The sequence below is a fragment of the Protopterus annectens genome, chromosome 6.part1 (assembly GCF_019279795.1).
Source record: "Protopterus annectens isolate FY-2018-M chromosome 6.part1, PAN1.0, whole genome shotgun sequence".
NCBI lineage: Eukaryota > Metazoa > Chordata > Ceratodontiformes > Protopteridae > Protopterus > Protopterus annectens.
The window spans coordinates 160006826-160024496 of record NC_056738.1 but is presented as its reverse complement, the minus strand read 5'-3'; positions in this window follow the sequence as shown (position 1 = coordinate 160024496).

Sequence of the window (17671 nt, the reverse complement as noted above, 5' to 3'; positions counted from 1 at the left end):
TCAATTGTAAGCCAGCATTTGCTAATTGCATGCAGCCAGTTGTGTACTGATTGCAGTTCTCACTGTGATTTCAGGACTGTGCTATAAAAGGGTATGTGAGATAGGCGTTGCCCTTTCAGATTGTAAGGGCGGGGACCATGCTGGTATGCTGTGGACACTGTTCTGTGAGTGTAAAGGTTAGTATCTCTCTCATGATTCAGGCTGTGTTGTAGATTCACATTTCTCCATTCCTCTCTCCTGTTTCCTGTAGTAAGTGTGTATGCACACTGACACCTACAACTATATACACACATATATATATATATATATATATATATATATATATATATATATATATATATGTAAATATACATACATTTATATATGTACATTAACTGACATTATTACCTACTAGCTACCAACTAGCATGGCTGTTTCTGTTCACACACTACTATTATGGAAATCCACTAGTTCTGACAGTAAGTATGAATGACATGCTTTGTGTACTACACATCCTATATTCCCTTTACATTCATTCCTACTATTACATGATATATTTATTTTAGCACAATGTTCTTGTATAAGAGTCATGGCTTAGTGGTAGGTCATGCAGACTACTGTTTCCAAAGTCCTGGGTTCAGGACTGACAGTGGGATTTTATTTTGCTTTTGAACTGACTACAGGACCTGTCAATCAGAGTGACTAAGGCACTTTTAAGCAGTTGTAACCGGGTTAGCACTGGTTAGCGCAGAGCTCCCGCATGCGCACTGGCATTCAGCTCCGCACACACCCGCTTACAACCGCTTAACAGTGCTTACTCTGGCGCACACCTGCGCTATTTTCTTTGAAAGAAATGAAAATGGGGAGACAGGAAAGTGGTGAAAAAGGGGTCACAAAGAGGGTAAGACAGTAGGGAAACAAGCTTGGGTTTTGCAGGAGGGATGTAGGTAAGGCCCATAGCTGCCCATTTCTTCATCAGCAACAGCTGTGCATATGTATGTAATTTGGTGTGTCATTTGAAACCTTCCACCCCTGAGAGAGGTGTCAGGACAACAATAATACTTGTACAGCCAGTTGTAATTGATAGTTTCCATGTCCAGCAGACATGTGTGCGGAATGGGCAGCTATGTATGGGGCGTAATTTTTTTGTGGGTACAGAGTGCCCTTTTTTTTTTTTTTTTTTTTCAGGTGAGAGTGGTATGTCAGGTGAAGGAAGTCGGTATAGCTGGGGAGGTAGGTTGGGTAGGTCCACAGACAAGACAAACAAAACGCATACAGGGGCGGTGTATGACACGTGTGGGGGGGTTACACAATTGACGGGCCCACAGATGGCAACAGTGGAACTGATATCCCCACCCATGGGCAGTTGCCACTGTTCCTTCACTGCCCAGGACGGGGCTGTGCTGGGGGCTGTGTAGGCCGGGCAACAGGCATGCCCGTAAGTTGTGCCACCTGTGCCTCAAGCTGGCGTAGGGGCCCAAGAACAGAGTCCCGGATCTCCCTACGCACCACAGTCCGGATGCTACGGAGGGTGAGTGGTGGTTCTCCTCCGGCCACACTTGCAGAGGGGGGGACGGGCCCCATCCCCTGCAGCGCTTCCACCCACAGGTGGCACAGGGCCACTGGAGGAGGGTCCAGACTGGGCACTAGTGCCAGGTGCACTCACCAGCTGAGGTGGGAGAGGTAGGTCCGCTGGAACCCGCCTTCCCTGTCATCCTATGTTTTGCATTATGTCATGACAGTTTGGGTTAGTAACATACAATACCATTCACAATTAGTTGTAACAGCATGCATTAGTATTCCCATTAACCAAACACCCAGATATTCACACCATTGAACAGCGAGCATAACACATGCATAATTTGAACAGCAATACACAGTCCAACAACATGCAGGGTTGATTGATGGCAACAGGCCATCAGGTATGGATGTATGAACAGGGCAGATGCATCAACGGACATGCAAATATTTATGACCCAACAGGACAAATGTCCATGGGTGTTAATTGTGATTGCACATACCATTTTCACGTGGAATGGGTTATATGTGGTTATAGGGTGGGGTGAAGAAAATAATATTAACACCTTCGAATACCAATACATATGCTGTACATTTCTAATAGCTGCAGATATATACACACTACTGTTCTAACTACAGTTTCCTATTTGATAACTACTTCAGTTTGGTGATAGGACTGTTACTGCTACATCAATATACATTTTATTGTTCTTCATACACATTCATATCTGGCTTTGTTCAGCTACATCATCCTGCTACATTTGCTTTATATAGCTATAGACAGCTGTGGATGTTTGGTATTTCAGACAATCATACTATCTGCATATTGCAGACTGAGAGCAACATATCCAGATTTTGGGATACACATTCCAGCTGCAGCAACACTTTGAACACATTTCGCTGTTTGGTTCTGCTTGTCACATTCATTTCATTCTGTACTGACTGCAGTATACTTTATTCAGAGGTTATTACTACTTTATTGGTGGGTTCATAACTCTTTCTCACACTCTTTCACTTGTTTTCATTTAATTTTACTATTCAGGATGGTACTTACTTCTAGGCTTTATTGACATGTTTTACCTGTAGTTATTACAATCCTTTCCTGCAGTCTCACTTCTGTCATGTTTCAGTATTTCAACAGGGGTATATTTCACACATGTGATTTGCTCATCTTCTGCAGCTGTACTTTTCAGCCTGCTGCAGGTTGTGTACTATTATATTACAGGTGGGGCATCTTTATTTCAGACTTTATTTCAGACATTTTCATTTTTCTGTTTGGATTACAGACTGCAACACACTTTTGTAATCAAGCAATACTTGCAAACACTCTTACACTGTTACTTGCACATTTTATTACTTAGTGACTACACTGCACTCTTTTGTTAACTGTCATACTTTTATATTTCTTTACAGTTACTGGGAGAGGATTACTGACCTGCCTGGTGGCGCAACCGTACCAGCATATCGCCATAGGCTCTGCGGTTCGCAGAACGGACACCTGCAGCTATAATATAAATGAAGTAATATTGGAATACACATCTCCATAATATCAGCTAGTTTAATTTCTTACATACATAATTAAATGTAACTTACTCAGTAGTGGGGCGTTGGGCATTTGCCGGGCCTCCTTGATCCAAAGGTTCAATTGGTCCTGCTTGCATCTCTTCAGGTCCGCATGGTGGTGACGGACCTGCTCACCAGTCCTTGGAATCCCTGTGGCACTGGTGAGATCATGAGCCAACCGGTCCCACACCTCAGCCCTATATGCTCCCCACAGGACCTGGCCCTGCATGAGTTGGGCCTCATGATTGTGGACTAGGAGCCAGACCATGTATCTGGACTCCTCAATGCCCCACCTCTGTGCTTGAAAGCAACTACCCTCACCTACTCCTGACATTCTGGCTGCAAGTTAGTTCTACAATCATTTATGCTGTGTATTCCCGCCTATGGGGCTTATATATGCCATTTTTCCCGCACATATCTGTGATTGACCATTTTGGAATTGTATCAACTTCACAAAACCTGCTTTGTCATGCTCCACTTTGTATTCATTCCTATATATTTGCTATTACTGCATTTCTAGGTACTCCTGTCATGGCTTAGTGGTTCAGTACCTTGACTATGGTGCATAGTATCCTGGGTTCGAACCTGGCCACTGCTTTTTATTTTTTATGACTGTCTAGACAGGCTAGGGGGTGTGTCTGTGTAAAGGCAGTTTTGATACAGCTTGCTCAACGTTGCCCCTCGGTTAGCTTGTTGGCACTGTGCACAGCTCCACGCAAACGGGGTACGCTGTTTTATGCTTCATTTGGCTGTTAGCACGCATATTACACTCAGCTCAGCTAGGGGCACACAGTTTCAGTGTGTTAAACCATTGCTCACCTACGGGCACTCATTTTACACCTGTTAAACCACTGCTCACCTACGGGCACTCATTTTACACCTGTTAAACCACTGCTCACCTACGGGCAGATGCACTCACCTTGTTAAACTGCAGCTCAGCTATAGGCACATCTCGCATTTTTTATTGTTTTGTTATCTCACATTTCTTAAAAATAAATGGACTATTTCATTACATTTTACCTAAAATATGATTTTAAATGTGTACATATTTGTCAGGGACTTGTTTCGTGCTTATTTTGCTAAAAATAAAAATTGATGTTGTGGGGGCTCGAACCATGGATGCCTGCTCTTCAGCCGACGTTTCTACAGCTACGCTATTGCTTCTTGGCTTACTTTGCATATTTAGTTCTTATATGCTTTTCCACTGACTGCTAACTGTGGCTAAGCTACGGGCACGCCCGCGTAAACGAGCGCATTCACGGGCAAACATCTTTACGATTTAAAAAAATATATAACATGTTCATTTGCAGGGCTCAGCCTACGGACACGCCCCCTACTGTCTTACACGGACCGTGTTAGCTTTAGGTGTGATTCAGAATGCCCTCATGCATATGCATGACATGCTGACGTCACACCGTTTAACTGCAGCCTCCGTGTAAGCCATGTATCTCTTACACGGAGGCTTCGTGAATCCTGCCCATTATGTAGTGTAATTATGCAAGAAGCCAATCATTTCCTGATAAAAGATATTCAGAAAGATTAAGAGAGAAATTAGAGGAAAGAAAAATATTTGCAGAAGAAGTTATCAAGAACTTCAAATGTAAATTTGCATTCATTAATAAACAGATCCATGAAAAGCATTATACAGACAAAGAAAACTTGGGCCACCAGGAAAAAGAAGAGACAGAAAAAGAGAAAAATATAAAGAACAAAACCCAGAGGTTTTTTTTGAAAGGTATAAAAAGAAACATAAACGTGGGAAAGAAAAAGAGATCTGATATGGTGCAATATTTATGCAATGAAGAAAGCCAAACTAATCAATAGAAAAAAAGCAACTACAAAGATATTTGAAGAGAAATACAGACAAAGACACCCAGATATGGAAATTTTCACAATACAAAAATAAGAACACAAAGGGGGAACACAAAATAGTGTATTAGTATGGTAAAAGTTAAACAACTAGAAAGAGAAGTTATAGAATACCTGCAAAGTGAAGGATTCAGTGCAGAAAGTTCAACACAGATAATGTCACAGCACAATGGAACAATGAGTCCCCAAATTAAAGAGAACAGGTGGAGTGGGAAACATCTGAAGAAGAAATCTGACATGAGAAAGAAAAGGAAATTTAACATGGTATAATATTCAAGCAAAGGAGAAAGAAGCCGCGGTGGTGCAGCAGTTAGCATTGTCGCCTCACAGCAAGAGGTTCTCCCATTCGATTCTTGGCTGGAGCGCCTTCTGTGTGGAGTCCGCGTGTCCTCCCTGTGGTCGAGTGGTGTTCAAAAGACATGCATGATTGGGCGTGCCTTCACTGAAGGTTGGGCATTGGGCTGGCACCTCAGCACTGTAAAAATCTACTGCCAATCATTAGCAGACCAGAGTTCTGCTGTGGCGACCTCTAACCGGGAAAAGCCAAAAGGAAAACAAACAAACATTCATGCAAAGGAGAAAGCAAAACTAATAAATATAAATAAGCAGCACCAAAGTATTTAAAGAAAAATACAGGCAAAGGCATCCAGATATGGAAAATTTCACAATACAAAAATAAGAAAACAAATGGGGAAAGTGGAAAAGAGGATTAGTAATGTGAATTTAAAGAAATAGATACTGAAGTTATGGATTACTTGCATAGAAAATTCATCTCAGGTAAAGTCACAGCAAGATAGAACAATGTGTCCCCAAATTAAGGAGAAATAGGTGTAATGGGAAGTATCCGAGACCAGTACAAAAGTTAAGCTGGAGTTGCACAGCAAGGGAAGGAGCAGGAAACAGTGGCAACTCTGACACAGGCAATGCTGTGGAGTGATGGGCCAATAAGCTCCCCATACAAAGGATGATGCAGGATGTAACTGAAAAGGATATAGTACAGGAAGACATTCTAGAACTTTCTGTAGAATTTCCATAGGAAACAGAGAGCAAAGAATGTGCTCTCGGTTTAGAAGAAAATAATCTAAGAGAAGAGTTGCTTGATTTAATAGAAATAGATAGACATATTAAGATTGATTAAAGAAATAGATTAGAGAAAGTAAATAGGACATAAAATGTTAGAAATGATAGAAGTCTCATAAAGCAGATGAACACAATAACCAAAACCATAAACAGAAATTCATGAGATATAACTGAAGTAAATTGGATATATTACAATGCAGCTAAAAATGATCCCCCCCCCTCCTTAAGAGTGAACCTGTAAACCATTCTAGAAACTATAGACCAATAACATGCCTTGTGACAACGTACACATTTATATACTGGAATTGATGCAGACAGAGTTTATAGTTATTTAGAAAAAAACTCAGTCATGCCAATAGAACAAAAAGGTAACAAAAGAAAGTAATTTGGAACAAAGAATTATTTATTACTAAATAAAGCCATAATAGAGAATTGTAATAAGGGGAGAAATCTAAGTTTGTTATGAATAGATTAGAAAAAAGCATTTGACAGAATCCCACATTTACTGATAAAAGACATCTGACAGATGTATAAGACACATCATACATTGATCAGTTGCATTAAAGTAAGTACAAAACTGTGCCAAACCACTTTGCAATTAAACCATGTCAAATTATTATCCTAGATATAAAAGATCAAAGGAGGATATTCCAGGGTGATTCCTTGTCACCGCTGCTGTTTTGTCTTGCCCATAACCCATTAAGCTGTTCACTTAACTGATTAGTTTTGGTTACAATTTGGCTCCCAGAAAACAGCCTTGCTTAAAGCCTTCTCATCTACTTCATGCTTATTTATCACATCTACTAGCTGCATCTACATGTGCACACTTCAAAACCTACTTAGCATTTTCAGTGAGGCTATGCTACCAGCATATAAGTGGGTGGGAATTATGAGAGGCTTATTTCCCAGATGTATACATTGCCCCTGTACTTCCTATTGATGACTGGCAGATGCTTAACACTGGAATGTAAGAGAGACCTATCAGTAGATACAGATTACCATGCCTTATCAAGACCTTTGACTTTCTCCCACATGATAGGCTGATAGGAAGAATAGAAGGACTGAGGTAGGAACAAGACTGAGGAACTAGACAGTTCTGTGTTTGAATGATGGGCACAGATGGTTGACGTGAGAGAGACATTGTCAGCAATAAGAAGGCTTTTGACTATTTAATCTGGCAATGTTATTTCAAATTTGAAAAACATTTTGTATCACAAACTCCTGTATGCATTTAGTAAAACAATTATTTTATAATTCTTTATTTTATATTAAAATAGGAATACATTTTATAACCATTAAAACTAACAAAAGGAACTGTACTGGTTTGACCCCTTTCACCTCCCTTATTTAGTCTAACAAATTCTGTAAGAAATGAAAAAGTGAGTGTTTTAGAATGAATGATGATTATCATTGTAAAGTTCTTTTCTTTGCAGTTAGTGTATTGCTAACACGAATATCAAGTTATGTATAGCACATTTGGGTGCTTCATTAAAAATCTCTGAAAGAATATCTAAACAAAAAAAATAACAAAAAAAATAACAAAATGTTAATAAATTACAACGCAGAGCAGTCTCTGAAAAATAATTGCAAATATAAACAGAACTATACATTTGCAAATATTTAAAATCTATATTATCTAAAAAATAGATGGTATCACACAAATCAATTCTGGTAGTATCATGGCAATTTTAAATCAGTATCTTCAAAGTGAAGCAGGATATTATTCACATTTGAAGATAGATTAAGTTCGATTAAAATTATTTTATTGCCTGTTTTTTCTATATAACATAGACTACCACTCCAATGCCAAGGATATCAAAATAAAATATAGTTACAATTTTTTTGGTACCCACATAAATTTGGAATTCTTTGTGGTCATAATATCAAAACAAAAGATAAAAGAGGTTTGGACTTCTGGGCAAAAATATTCTTTGGCAGTTTTCCTAAAGTGATAGTTCATTAGCTCGAAACAACATAACTCTGCAAAATAAAAACAATTACATAAAGCTGTATGCCAGCACAAGAAAGTAATATTTTCATTTTCTAAATTTGATATGAATGCTAATTATACATATTTTATATTCCCACTCCTACATATACAAATTATATAATACATACACTGCAGTACTTTAAAGGTTTTATATACAGATATGAAACCTTATAAATTCATTTTTAGAATGCCTCTGACCTCTGTCCCAGTCCCCTTCAATAAACACATCACACCAAATGACGTTTGATGACCTTCGTTAAACTTTCATAACATATGTTTGATAACCAACATTTATTAATTACAATTGAACATAGTATAGCTGATTTTAATTACAGTATAAACACCCATGTAATGTTAATCAGGACAGCATGACCTCTCATCCTGACCTACCTCCACTCACTTACTTTACTTATGAAGCAGCATCCAACAACTCACTTCATATCCCATTTATTGAATTACACATCCAACCAAATAAGTCAGGATAGTGTGATCTTACTCATCCTGACCCAGTAAGCAATGTCTATACCTCCACTCACTTACTTTACTTATGAAGCAGAGTCCACAACTCACTTCATATACCATTTATTGGATTAAGCCTCCAACCAAATAACCAGCATCCTTACCTCTGTTTGCTTATAGTTACCACTTAATTCCTCCAAATTCTCACTTTCCTTTCCCAACTCATTGAAATGAACATCCAAACACCAGAGGGAGAACGGAAGAGGGCAAGCCTGTCCCTCTTCTCCATCCACCAGCCTGACTACGCTGTTCCCAGTCTCTCCTACCAACTTTCAACCTAACCCCTCAAAGGCATAAAGCCCACCATCATTCACTCTGTAACAAAACTGGATTCATGTCGTCACCTCCCAAAACCCTATCACATAAACACTCAAAGTAGCCCATCACCTAAACAGCTAAATTAAACCCCGATCCATCTACAATACTACAGTGACAAATCATAACCTCATAACCTAGCATAACCTCTGTATATTGTGTGAACTCTTGGTTACCTAACCAGCAATAGTAGCCTCAGCATGATTCCTAGATCATTACCTACCAAATGCACCACCCAAAATTAAACCCACTCATGGAGAAACCATTCAAGGACAAAGTACCACCAAAATTCTAGGAAGCCCACTGTCACCCAAAACAAACAAGGTCAACGAGTTACAATCATGCCTCACCGCTGCCCCTTTTCCACCCAATGGAGATACTAATGACCACAATGAGATTTCCTTTTCTAATAGATCCATTATCTAGCAACCCTGCCATTGAACCCACTATCCATTATAAAGCAAGAAAACATTTGGCAACCAAAGCCCCCTAGTAACTGCCATCAATACATCCATGAAGCAATAACCACACAAGCTGTAGGGCAGTGACCCTCCATATATCAACACCAACCCTTGCAACCAAATTACTTTAACAATGGGCAGCATCCACCAATCTTTATTTTATCCCACCTTCCCTTCCAGCATAAGCCCCTTCCAAAATGTTTGTAAATTAACATGACCCTGTCACCCATAGAACTGTAGTCATTGCAGCTAAATCCTCCTTGGCCACTGGAATGCCTCACCTTGTAAACAAACCTGAAACAAATAACCAACAATCTATTCCAGCAATCTCCTACCCTCTGATGGCTGTCACACCTGTACCATATGCTTTACTTGTAAAAGCTACCCCGGAATCCTGCAACAAACATCAGATACTTCTAACCTAACCTGACACACCTTGTCTAACAGCACCATATATAACAGAACCATATCACTGTCACATCAACCAAGTGAAAATGGACCCTATTCTCTCGACTCCCTCTGCTAAAACTATGATGCCTGCTAAATTGACCAATCTCAGCGTCCCACATTCCTCCTCCAGATGTTCTATCCTTCTGATGAACAAGCCAGAAACCAATCCCCAAAAGTATGCCCCAATCCACATTTGCGAACAAATGCAAATACCCATAACAATGTAATGCATCTACCAAAATTCAACAACATCCTTAATGCACTGCTTGCCCTTGGATTTCACCTTTAAAACTTTCCTTTCAATGTGTCACCTTCACACCCAGTAATGGAACAAACTCTAAACATCTCCTAAGAGACAAAACCAAGCTGTGTTTAATCCTTATAACTTATGCCTAATCCCTGAAACAAACCAAATAACCAACATGCCTTCCCCATCTGTCACCTGTACCACTGAATACCTAGCCACAACCTGCCATGTTTCCCACAAACATGCCGCAGCTCTGCCCCCTTCCACTTAGCAATATTGACAAGAGCAAGGCCAAATCCTGCTGTAACCCAACTGCCATGCAGTGCTTACCTAATAACACCACAAGGTCCATTGCTAGGAGTCCCAAAACAAAGCCTTGCTTAAGCCTCCTAACTCCAACCTAACCATCCAGTTCCTCACCTATCCTGAAAAAAAAAAACACACCCGTATACCACCAATGGTCCATCAACCCCAGCCTATTGTTATACTTACTGCATCATCTCCCAGTAGAGCAATGGAACGAATATCAAACAAACCCCAATAACCTAACCATCCCCACCTTCCTATTCCAAACTTTCACAATCCCTTCCTCTATAAGAGGCAAACATTTCTACCCATTCACTCACCCCGCACCAAAGAAAACCCCCCATGTATTATGTCCTGCACAACTTCAAGAAATGACCGCTGATGCAATACCCATACATTAATGAGAAAATTGCATCTCCGATCTTTTTGACCTATGAAAATACACGTTTTATCTACCCCCAAAATCTCCCTTCACCTCAGCCACCCTGCAATCCAAAACTTAGCAAGATTGACAAGGCCAAGACAGAATCCTTCTGCAACCAAGCTGCCATGCAAAAAAAAAAAAAATCATAAACGTAACATCCGGTTGTCCCCTGCCCCTAGACACACCACAACTCAAACCTCCCAAGCCGCAATTCACTATTTGGAATTCATGATTCCAGATCAATTAACTCAAATTATCCACATAACTCACCCATTCCAAGCCTGTCATCTTGGCATCAACTCCCTACCCCTGAGGCTTGCTTAGGTAGTCACTCAGCCAAAACCCAACATCCAACCTAACCACAATTATGACTTGGCCCCACCTGCAGACAGCCCCAAACTCCTCATAATTACCTAGCACCTACCTCACCATACTCCTGACATGTCACAACCCTACCTGTCACAGCACTACTCTCATACCACACAAACTCTGTCCAGCCTAAATGCGCACATGAAACATGTCCATATCTGTGACCTCTCTGCGTGCCACCACAGAAGGCAAACATCCCTTGCAGTAACATCCATCTCCCGACAAGACCAACCATCTTTGAACCAGAGAGTGATAAGAACACCACAACCTCACTGGGTAGCCTTCCAATAGCTTCCAACAGCCGAAGCAGCACACACCAAACCAGCATCTGTAAAGAAAAGACAAATGTAAATCCTCTGAAACCATAACTTTAATAGTTTAGTTCTACTGCCCACGGCATTTCCCAAACTACTACGCAAAGACCCTTCATAAACTGCTGACACTGGCTCAACACCAATGTACCAAGATCTTTCCTACATGAAGAAACCCACTCCACGAATAACCCCCCCCCACACCCTAAAGGCACCATTACCAACTACCCCCACCCTAAAAGCACCAAGCCAGCACCCTGCCAAGTTCCAAACAAAACAACAGATGTCCCAGCCTTTTGGAGCAAGCAATCTAATTATCTTTTAATGATGAACTGCATAATGATGTATAAGCCTTTCTAATAAACATCTTGCAAGACAAGCATTCTAAAATTTTTGCTGCAATATATTACTAACTTCCAAAAATAGGATTGTCTTTCATTTTGAGAACATGCCATCAGAACTGTACAAAATATTGACATATTTAAACTAACTTTAAAAAATCCATATATAGGATTACACAGATTTCATGATGTAAGCATCTAAGGAGAGTATTCTGAAAGCTTATACCCAAACATTGCTATCTGCTAAAACTGACTCTGAAGTCCATTTAGGAAACATTTCCTCATAACTTCACTAGAACTGAATATTATAAAAACAGATGTCAAAAATGTCATCTGTGGGACCTCACCTCTTGAATAACTCCACTATCCTTACATGCCTCTGTCCCAAAAGTTGATTTCAGGGAAAACATAACCTTGGATATTGTTCTTCTTCTTTCGGCTTTTCCCGGTTAGGGGTCGCCACAGCGGAACACCGGTCCACTATTGATTGGCAGTAGATTTTTACAGTGCCGAGGTGCCAGCTCGACGCCCAACCTTCAACAAAGGCACATCCATTCTACGCATGTCTTTCAAACGCAACTCGACCGCGGGAAGGACATGCAGACTCCACACAGAAGGTGCTCCAGCTGAGAATTGTATGAGAGAACCTCTTGCTATCTGGCAATAATGCTACCGCTGCACCATGCTTTTCTGAAATAGTAGAGTGACAACACAGAGTTCAAGCCAGAGACCCAAAGCACGAGTATTCTAAAAACTTGCCCCAAACTGCTATTAACCACCAAAGTCATGAGTTTATGTTTAACATTGTAATATTTTCCTTATAACTTAACCAAATTTCAGCAAAAAGCCCTATTTGTATGCTAACTGCTTATTGTCCAAGTTCATCTTCCTAACTCCTGAATTCATGCTCATTGCTTCTTGCCCAGAATCACTCCCCTTCTTCCTACCTCATAAGTTCAGGGTCAACACCATAACATCCTGAACGTATATGTGATATTTGTTGTTGTGCCATTCTCTTTCACTTCCTAAATTCAGGATAATTGCTGACTGTTCACATTCACTGATCTTCTAAATTAATCTTCAGGGAAACATGCCTGCCACATTCATCTTCAGTACATCTACTCTCCAGGGTAATGGGCCTGCCAAAATTGTTTTTGGTTCTTGCTTACAACTGCAGCATGACTAATTCTAACAATGACATTCTCATAGGTTGTGCCCTTTCCTTTTATAGCTATGACAGATTTCTGGGATAATCAACACCAAATGTATATCAGCCCATGCAGAATATAAGTAGCAAAACAGTACAGGCCTGCCGCCAGTCCTCTTCACACAAAAACGGGACAGCTGAGAGAAGCGCTTTCCATGAAGTCAGTGCATCCGGAAGTACAGCCATGCCTCTGTGCTCATCAGCACACATAGTGCCTGTGCAGAGGCAACCACGCTTTACCTCTCTCTGGGCCCACAAAAAACATTTGTGGCTTGGCTGTGGAAATTACCTCAGTGAGTGACCACCCCAATCCCCCACCACCAATGATTCCCAACTCAGCCAACTGATATAGGGGCTGTGAGCACTCAAAGACACTGTGACCTGACAAAGAAGCACTGCAGCCACAGCTGCAATATGTCTGAGAGCAAAAGTCAACACAACAAAAGCAATATTTTAATTGCAGCTAAAAGCATTGACCCTGCCTCCAACAACCACACCAACATACCTGCAATCTTAGACCCACTCACACACACGCCCGAGCACATTCCACTCACCAGCCAACCCACTTGTCATCAACCATAGATCATCCAAGCTGTATTCCCTAGCTATCTGCATTTCCCGGATCACATTCCTCAGTTGAATAACCCCTCATAAAATCAATACTCCTAGAGCAGACAGGGACGGATACAGAACTTACATCAGAACTTACCTTCACATTTTCATTAAAACCAAATAAACTTAAGAGTCTCAAGGAGGACTCATGGAAACAGACTATTTATCCAAAACTTGCACAAGATAAATTTTGGAAGAAACAACCCCATAAAATCTTAATTTTAAGAGATCAATCCTGCATCACTATACAGTAATTTGTATAGACTCCCAGTTACATGCAGCTGACAGCACCACAGTGGCACCCTTCAGACTAGTTACTGGGTAGAAGAGGACAAGAACATGCAGACATTTTGGAAGAAAAAGAGAAAGAATAAATCATCCCAAAAGTCAGACTAAAACACCAAAATAATCACAAAACAGAGCTCCAGCATAAAGCAATTGCCCAGCCAATCAAAACAGACAAATCTCTGCATCCAATGACAATTTAATAAAAGTCCACAACTGTAAATCCACATGTCTCTGTCACCCCAGTTTCCCCATCAGCTCTGCCCACCATCCCTACTCCTCAATAACCCTTAAACAGCCTACAGTTAACCGAAATCATACTCACACAAAAAAAAACTTTATGAAGTTAATAACTGCACCTACTTCACCCTTTCTCCATATAATACTGCTACCTATATACTGAAACTTAAGCCCCCATACCAGCCATTATTCATCCAAGTCCTACCTGTACCAGCAGTACCTACAGACTGTCTTGGACATAAACTCACACTAGCAAGTTCACGCCAAATTGTGATTCCATACCCAGCTACACTTGCCTAAACCCCTAAGCTCCTCCCCACCCTTACTTCATTTCCTCCTAATCATCCCTCCTTCCATTTAACCCTTTCATACCCTGCCACCCTCCTAACTTCCACTAATATCTTATCTAACCCCCTTCTGAAGATGTCCCTGGACAAATTGGTTTGTTGCCAAACCTCATTTATTAAATATGTACTATACCTACAACATCTTTTAGTCTAGGATGTGTCTGTGGCTTTAATGTAACTAAACTACAGAACTCAAAATAGAATGGTTTAACTAGATGGTTTAATTGTTTAAAAACAGCTACAGTTTTTTCAACAGCTAACATAGTACACAGATATGAACTAGATTCCAATGATTAGTTACTTGCTCAGTTTAAGAAGAATATATCCTCAATGATGCAAAACATACTGTAAATAAATATAAAAGCCATGTCCCATTTACTGAATTATATAAAATATAAAGTAATGCCTGAATCAAATTTATCTGACATTTATCAAATTGTATTAACATAAAAATCAGCTACAGCAACTTCATATTCAAGTTATTTGAACCAAACCAGTCTTCCAAATTTTAGAGAGAGATGGGTGTGGTCGCAATTTTAGGCTGAGTCAAGAGATCTGTCTTTACCTTTGGAAAGATTTTATCTGGAAATGTATACATATGGTATGTTTAACTCCTGATAAACATGAAAAACTAAATCATAAGCACAATATTTGTTGTTGCAGATACTGTAGACTTTAATGGTGGCAGCATATATTTTTTTACTATTCACTATTAGCAACCTTTTAAATTATTTTTTTACACACATTATAGTCAGGTAAGTTTAAACTAAGCATCTAGTCATATTTAATATTTAATTTCCCTTTGTATTAAAAAGCATCTACCTCTCAATTTTTGTCTCTTGGGTATTTGTGAAAGAATACCAAAAAATGGGAAAAAATATAGCCCTTTTCTGAATTTTAAGATATAACCACTATTGCATGTAGAATTAAATTAATACTTCTATTAAAATATCAACACAGGCAATCATTAATTACAAACGTTGCCTTAAATTGTCTTCATTATTTGTGAAATCAGTAAAATAGTATAAATATATTATAATTTTCTGAAAATAAATGAGTTTTAGCTAAATGTTTTGTTTGTTTAAATATCTTTACGCTTTCTGAAAAGATGTACATAGCTCACATATATTGCAGATTGTTAGATTTAGATAAACTTTATATATTTCATATTTTCATATTATAAGAGTTCATAGTTGATACATCTCTTCAATTTCTAATTTGCTTTAATGTTTCATTAGTACTGTGATTACAATATTGAGATTCCAATTTTCTTTCTTGGTTTCTTATTTGAGATGCCATGACTTTTTTAATAGCAAAAGTGTGAATTATTACAAGAGTTTATATTTCTCAGTATTTTTGCTATACTTGCAAACATTTGCAAAGAACAAAAATGTATATAATGATTTATCTGTGAGAAAAGGATCAAAAAAGCATGTCAACGATTCAAGATTAAGTGAAATTCTTATAGGCTATGGTCAAATTAAAAGCTGTATTCATAAGATCATATACCTGACAATTTCCTCAGCAACTCACACCAAAAGAGAGACTTCTTACACTTGTCAACCAATACCTGTGGCCTGTGACAAGATATTGCATAGTTCACTAACTGCTGAATAGTATTTTATAGAGATATGATAAAGATGATTTTCCAATATCTTGTTGCTAACCCAGCCACCACCCTGACATGCACAGACTTTCCCCACATTAAACACCTGGTAGGAAATCTAATTCTAATCTGCAGTTGCTGACATGTATCAGATTACCTGCATTTCTTCCCGGTATGTTATTAGTTCTAAAAGAAACAGAAATGTTGAGACCTCCTGAGTCATTACATTGCATTGAATATATGTGTATGACCCCTGTAGTAAATTTCATTCCTCCTTACTTCTCAAGGTGAATAGATTCTATGATGTCTAACTGTGCATTAAAGGCCTTATGATGCATGTATGATTTCTTCCTTATGAAAGAATTATCATCCTTTTTTTATCAAATATCTTTTTACTGAAACCTTTTCTGGTATAAAAACAAAAAGAATAACAGGACAATTACATGTGGTACAGTTGATGTTACATTGTACATTCATAAACATGTAATGATAGTTATTGCCCATTATGCTAATGACATTCAGACTTTGTAGAAAACCATAGTATTATCACACTGATATAATTAAATTATAACTTTGTCTAAAAGTTTTTCCATATGGCATATTTATTATACCAACTTTACTACTGTGAGCTATAATATATGCATAACATCAACCTATAACATGATAACATTCTAGTCTACTAAAAACTTATATACATATTTGTCACCTTACTTATTTTGGTTACTAATCTCAACAGAGTGGTCTGTGCTTACATTTCTTATGTACATAGTATTTACATACTATTCATGACAAGATATCAATTAATGTATTGCAGTACCATTAGTAGCAGGTTTGATTCCAGCAGTAATGTTTACTATCCTTAAAATACATAGACTATACCAGACTATTATTATATATTATATTATATATGAGAGTATTTCAATTAATGTTTTACAGTACTCTTGATAATATATTTGATTTCCCTGACTTTTTGTATATAGTTTTTTGGCTAATATGTGTTTTTTTGCTATGCTTTTGTATTCTAACCAGGTTAATTTTGATCTGTCAATCCAGTTTTTTGCTATATAAGCTTTCATCAGAGTGCAAAGTGTTATTATGATATGTTTAGATAACTTGTTAATATTACCCTTAAATAAATGGAGTATAGCTGTTTGCCATGAGAGCATACATTTTGAGTATCCTGATTTCTCTAATAGAATTCTAAGTGAACACCATAGCTTATATACTGTTTTACAACTCCAGAATATATTAAGGATTTCTGCTTCTTTATTTGGGTAAAAGGGATAATATGGTGACTTGGACAGGTTAAATTTCTTCAGATGTACAGGCGTGAAGTATGCATTTTTTAAAATCATGAGTTGCGTATATATTAACTTTTTATATGGTGTCAGTTTTATAGTGTTTTTGATAGCTACTTCATTTTGGTTATCCGTTATGGTGTTGTCCTTCCCATCCCAAAATTTTGAAAAGATGATAGTGTTTTGGTATTTAGTAGTTGCTATCAATTTATAAGTGTTTGATATCATTTTCTTTTTACTTAATAGTATTTTTATAATTTGTTGTGCTAACTTGACTTCTTGCTTGACTAATTTGATATCTTTGGTTAGAATATTTACTAGATATATGATTTGT